Here is a 7,247-nt window from a genome sequence, read left to right on the forward strand (position 1 = left end):
TATGCTCAAAATATTATATATGCTAAAAAGAAATGCATAAATAAAATAATAACATAAAATAAACTTAAATCAGCTAGTGAAAATTTTGTGTGTCCACTAGTATGGTTAAATTATACTCAGATTCTGTCACATACAATGAGTTCCACCTGTCATTAATTAATAAACAAAGGTGAATGCAAAATAAAGCACTACTTTCATTGATTAGAGGTCCAAGCGACATAAGTAGATTGCTTTAATATTCAGTGTGTAATACAAAATAAGATATGGTTAAACATTATAATAATAGTAATAAAATATGACCATATTACACTTAAAAGTGAACTGACTTACCAACAAAAAATACAATAGTACTGAATTGTACAATAAGTAAATCAGTAGATAAATAGTCAGTAAGATCAATGAACAATTGAAAGGTTGACACGTGACGTGGTTTTATAAGGTACGGAAGCATAGGGTCCATTACCAGTTAAATAGAGGTGATTATTAGAATGCCAACCTCAGATCAAGCTGGGCAAGGAAATCAGGGTTTCATGTCAGCCGCCAGCGAGAGCCAAGGGAGCACTCCCTCAGAGAACATTATGACAAATATGGACCTGCCCAGAGATGTCGCACAAATTTGTAAGAGTTTTACAGAGAAGTTGGAGAGGAAGGAGATGGACAGATTAGAAAAGGCTTTTGATATTCCGTATTTTGTTTCGAGCGGAATTGACAAACATCCTTCAGTGGCTCAGACAGTGTGTCCTGACGCGGGAAGCTGGCTTGCTATTATAGAGGCCAGATGCCCGCGATCTGAGTGGACTGATGAAGGGTTAATAAATGTTGTAGTTAAATACGCACTAGATAGCGCGGCAGCAGCAGCACAGTTGTGTAAGACTCAAAATCCAAGGAACTGGATAGCATTTAAGGAAACTTTCCTGAAATATTTTCCAAAATCTTCCTCACTAGATGTTACTTTGACAGAGTTAGAGACCACAAAGATCCGCGAGGGGGAAAAATTAGAGAATTACAATGTGAGATTGCAGGTTCTTGTTGCAAAGGCAATGTCAATAGATCCAACAAAGGAACCTCTAGTGCGCTATCTGGCAGGAAGGCGTTTTGTGAAAAATTTTTCCACCGCCTTTTGCCCAGAGATTATCTGATTCCCAATATGTTAGACATGGGGAGCTTTTAGCACAGGGATTGGAGTACATGAAACAACACCCAGAGGCTAAATTAGTTTATGAGGAACAAGTGAATAATAAAAAAGTACGTGTTAATGCCCTGCCTCAAAGGACAACCGAAAGCCACGGCACTGAATACAATAACCAAAGTAAAATGAATATGGCACCCACACACAGGGGTCTGATGCAACATCAGAGTGGTCCCCCAGCCTTCTACGTCCTCCTTCAGAGAATTCAGTCATAAAAGGAAATTACCTTTCTGTACGTTTTGCAAGAAAAATGGTCATGACATAGATACTTGTTATCGATTCAGGGGACAAGCTCCAGGACCCTCTCGACAGCATGCTAACAATAGTGACTGTAACTGTGGAAGTACTGGTAATGCAAAGAAAGCTTACCATTCGCATTCAAACTGGAAATCAGCTAGGTCTTACAATAATACCCATAAACGACCCACATGGAACCCTAGGAGAAAGTCAAACAAGTCAGAAAATCAGTCGGGAAACGGAAACCGACCAGCAAAAAAAACAAGTGACATGACTACAACCTTAGTGCAATCAGGTAGCCAAAATCAAGAAGTATTAGTACAAGTTGCCAGTGCTACAAAATTTAATGGTAAAGGATTGATAGTTTTAAATGTAGTAGTAGAGGGCAGCGAAAGAAGAGTATTGTTTGATACTGGTGCCGAAGTATCCTTAGTGCATGAATCCATATTGCCAGCTTCAAAAACAAGGGACTATACAAAGACTAACGTGAGTGTCCGTCTAGCAGATGGGTCTATGTTACAACATCATGGATTGGTTCCACTAACAATGTGGTTAGCTAAAATTCCTTTGACTCATCATTGCTTTGTAGTTAAGGATGTGGATCTACCTACAGAGATATTATTGGGTTCAGATTTTATTCTTTCCCATAGGGTAGAGTTTTGTTCAAAACCATTTGAGATGCAAATAAATAAAACAAGGATACCTGCAAGGCTTATACCATCTAGCTCACTAAAACCAGTTGTAGCTACTCTGCCAGTGGAAGTAGATGAAATTGGAGCAGATATTTTAAGTGATTCTGATGAAAATACGTCTGAAGATTACATTATGGAAGGTCACTCTCAGACCTTGTCGGCATGCTTTGCTACATCTCAGTGTGTTGACGGGTTTTCAGGTGGTACTGTAGGGATGGTAGTCAGGAGTTGTCATAGCAGAGGGCTCTTAGAGGATAATATATCAGGACTCTTCATACCAAGAGAGCATGTTACTAATAGCAGCTTGTTGAGCAAAGGGGTTGTACAGTTGATGAAAAACAAGAAGGATGAGTATTGGTTTAAAGTCCCATATTTAAATGTCCAACCAGAGATGGTAGAATTAATATCAGATTGCCCAGTGGGGGATGTAACAGTGTTAGAAGGAATACCTTTGCCACAAAAATCAAGTAAATCCAACATTCACGGTGAAGTCATAGTAGGTGCACTCGTGCAATCTTCTCGTGAAGAGAAATTGAGAGAGCAAGTAAATACTTTGTTTCCTGATCTACAAAGTAAAGAAAATCAAGTACTGCAAATGCTAATCAATAAGTATGGACAAGCATTTTCACTTAAAGATGAACCTCTTACTGTAGCAACTCATTTCTTCCATGAAATTCGGACAGTAGGACCGCCAGTGTATAAAAGGCCATACCAAATTCCTGCAAAGTATCGGGAGGAAATTCAAGACCAGATTGAGGACATGTTAGAGAAAGGGATAATTAGGTGCTCTAGATCACCATACAATAGTCCTCTTGTCCCTGTAATTAAGAAAGACAAAACTCTTAGACTATGTTTAGATTTTCGCGCACTAAACAAAGTAATCGAGGATGACAGATATCCCTTGCCTAATATAGATTCTATTTTGAGAAGTCTAGGTAGAAGTAGACTTTTCTCATCATTAGACATGCGCCAGGGTTATCATCAAATTCCATTAACTTCTGAGAGCTGTCCTAAGACTGCTTTCTCAACACCAAATGGACATTATGAGTTTACTTCTCTGCCATTTGGCTTAAAGGATGCTCCCTCGTGTTTTCAAAGAGCAATTAATCAGGCTTTAGCAGGACTAATAGGAAGATCAGCCATGGTATATATGGATGATATAGTTGTCTTTGGATCCTCATGGGAAGAACACCTGTACAATCTTGAGGATATTCTTGATAGATTAATACAAAGTAACCTTTCCTTAAAACTGGAGAAGTGTAGTTTCTTCCAAGAAGAGATTAAGTATCTTGGACATATAATTTCCAGTAAAGGTATCAGACCTCAGGGAGAAAAGTTGGAAGCTCTGCGGAACTTTCCAAAACCAGTGGTATTGAAAGAGCTGCAGTCATTTCTTGGTCTTGCAAATTATTATCGCAAATTCATTTTGAATTTTGCACAAGTAGCCAAGCCTCTTACTGAAATGACAAAGGGTTCTCGGAAACACCACAGTGGTGGCGGGAAGCCCTAGCAGTAGTGTATGGTCTCACAGTAAACCGATCTATTATACTAGGATTTCCAGTCAAGGTGGCCAGTGATCATAGACCACTTGTTTGGCTTTTTAATTATGCAGGGCCAAATTCACGGATTCTGCGTTGGCAGATGTCTGTTGCTGATTTTGAGCTGGAAGTTACTTACATAGCTGGGAAACAAAATTGTGTGGCTGATGCACTATCTAGAATAAGAAATGCAGATCACCCCATTGATAACTATATTGTGTCGGCTGTGACACGGAGTGGAAGAGAATCATTAAATAATGAGTCACAGAGAGATGTGATAGCCTGGGACCCACTTAAAGTTAGGATGGATCAGGATGCTCATCCATTATGGGGTCAGGTAAAGAGGTATCTCAGGGGTGAAGTAAATGAGTGTCCTCGATTAAACTATGATATCAATGATTTCAAAATACTACAAGATGGAATTCTCTATCATACCCATGTCAATATATATGATCAGCTAGACACTCGAGTTGTTATTCCAGACTCGTATAAAAACACTGCATTGTATCTGGCCCATTGCCTTCCCTTAGCAGGTCATGGAGGGGGTCCAGGTTACCCTTGAGAGACTAAAGAAGTTTGCATTCTGGCCAGGCATGTCAAAGGACGTCCCAAAATATGTAAAGTCCTGTAGTGTGTGCCTTAAATGTAAGCCAATGAGGGATGTGCCTGCTCCGCTGCGTCGGTTCCCAGGTGTAAGAGAGAAATTTGAGCGTATACACCTAGATTTGGTAGGCCCTCTTCCTGTTACAAATGAATGGCAAAGTATGTGCTGACAGTAATTGATGTCCTGACCCGATTCCTGATAGCTGTACCAAATACGAACAAAGAAGCAAAGGAAGTAGCCCAAGCTTTTATAACACATGTTGTCAGCATCCATGGCGTTCCAAAACATGTAATAACAGATGGTGAGGAGAATTTATAAATGAAGTTTTAAGACATTTGTGGGTTGTTGCAGATAAATAGACACACTACAACTCCATTCCATCCATCAAGTAATGGGTTGGTGGAGCGTGTAAATGGGACCATAATGCAAATATTGAGGAGTATGACTTATGACAACCCTAAGAATGGGATACACTGCTCCCTTTAAGCTGTATTTGCATACAATTCTGCATATCATAGGACAATCCATGATTCTCCTCACTTCCTTATGTACAACAAGGATCCCTCAATACCTTATTTAAAATTCTTTCATGATAATGGTCCATGGTACAATGTAGAGGACCTGAGACGTAAGACTTCTGTTATTGCAAACAAAGTCTATAATCGGTGCCAGCTGTACTTAGAGAAAGGTGCAGTTGACCGTGAAAGATACCAGTCACGATCCCGGGTGAAAAGATATAGAAGTTGGATCACGTGTGTATATAACTTCTCAGCCCAAGGCAGGATTGTCTAAAAATTACAACCTTTGTGTTGAGGGACCTTACCGTGTAGTAGCCAAAGTTAGTGATATAGTCTACAGGCTAAAAAGCATTCGGTCTGGTCGTGAATTATTGGTGCACACTGATAGAATTAAAATAGAAGGATGCATGTCATCTCACGAGAGTAAAAACGTGAGGAGAGCATACCCAGTTCATGATCAAATTAATAGTGACAGTGAGGAAGAGATGCCTTCTTCCCAATCCCTAGGTTCTGACAAGGAAAGTGATATGGACTTTGAGGTGAGGGGAGACTTGTCAGGTGGGCCCGCCTACAATCTCCGGTCCAAATTTTCTACCACCCAAAGTCACTAGAACAAAGGGGAAATAACCTGGTTAATGAGTATAATTCAATGTGGAGTGAGCTGAAGCAGGAAGGAACTAGTTAACTATGTGCTAAACGAACTATTGGATGTTCCTATTCCCAATTTACCAGCCACTCTGAGATAAATTGAGCATAATATAAAAGTAGAATGTGCTGATGCTGGAGATTTCCTATATGGTTCTCCATGCCAATTTTTTTTTTTTTTCAGCCATTCTTGAGCACTATAAAAATAGAATGTGCTGATGCTGGAGATTTCCTATATGGGTTCTCCATGCCAAATTTTTTCAGCCATTCTTGAGCACTATAAAAATAGAATGTGCTGATGCTGGAGATTTCCTATATGGTTCTCCATGCCAAATTTTTTCAGCCATTCTTGAGCACTATAAAAATAGAATGTGCTGATGCTGGAGAATTCCTAATTTATTACTACTATGGGTCTCCATGCCAATTTACAGCCATTCATTAAAACTCTATGAAAGTAGAGGGTTTCCTCATTTTTCATTTCCAAGGAGGTTCGTGAGTAGTATCGACCCCTGAGGGTAAGAGGAAACAGTCAGATGGACGCATCTGCATTAAGGGAGCCAGTCAGATGGACGCATCTGATTTGTGTGACCCTGTTACGCCTACCCCTCTAATTAAAAAAAAAAAAAAAAAAAAAAAAAAAAAAAAAAAAAAAAGTGAAGATATGAGGCATTTACTACATGTAAGCCTACAATTTTCACAAATCGCAGTACTGCAGCTGGTGTGGTGTCCTTGTCTTTCAGGCTTTTGGTGCTAGCCACATCTAAGGTCTTATTGGCAAGCGGGCAGTGAGGTTGCCTATAACGCATTGTTCTGGACTGCACTGTTAGGTTCGCTTCATGCCTTCCGCACTGGCTATGCTGGGGACATGATCGACGAACTGAACAGAAAACTTTAGAAGTGGAATCTAGAGGATTACCATAAAAATTGCCCATAGCTGATAAATATAGAAATAAGCACAAGTTCCCTAAGATTATTTAAATAGTATATACTCCTTCATGGCAACATCATGACTTAGCTTTGTGTGTTCAAGTGAAGATTAACTTTTAAGTACATCAAGCACTAGAGATTATCTTAAGCATAGACGATAATATTAATAATAATGATAATGATATACTATGCAAAAAGATTCTACAAGCTGTTCGAGTACTCCCGTATAATTCAGGTTCATGCTTGTCCTATTGTTCCCGCTCATGCAGGGTTCTCTGTTCCGTTTTTCTGCCGTATCATTGCTGTTGCAGATCCTGAGACTGACGGAATGACGAGATCCTGCCATCACATACATGTCTTGCCGTGATGATTCTGCTGGCTGCTGGACCACAGTTGACAGTTATGTGCTGCCTGTCATGGAGAGTGACGTCCACCTGCAGCTGGAATTTCCTGTCTCTTTGGATGTCTGTTAGCACCATGGAATCCTGTCCTATTGGCTGAAGTCCTGACGTACGGTGATCCCTGCTTGGTGCTAATGCCCAGTACTGGAAGATGACATCAATACCCTTACAGAAGCGGTGAAGAAGACGTGCAGATTACTCATTATGCAAGAACCTTCATATGGCGTCCCTGCGACATCATAGTGTGCCCGTTTTACAGTGCAATAGAGACAATTACCATATGCAAGACTTAGTGTATCGGGGCATTTTACCTGATGATTCTCTGTCAACAATTCCGACAGATATATAGTGTATAGTCAGATTAAAATACTAGTTGTTTTGCTGAGTACTGGAGAGGTTTTTCATCTCGGCGGTCCAATGTCCTGGGAGGAGTCCAGTTCTGTGGATACACAGGGTTGTATTCTCTCCCAGTGATTGGGAACGTGGAGTTTTTTCC

This window comes from Penaeus monodon, chromosome 12, assembly GCF_015228065.2.
Source record: "Penaeus monodon isolate SGIC_2016 chromosome 12, NSTDA_Pmon_1, whole genome shotgun sequence".
NCBI classification, from domain to species: Eukaryota; Metazoa; Arthropoda; class Malacostraca; order Decapoda; family Penaeidae; genus Penaeus; species Penaeus monodon.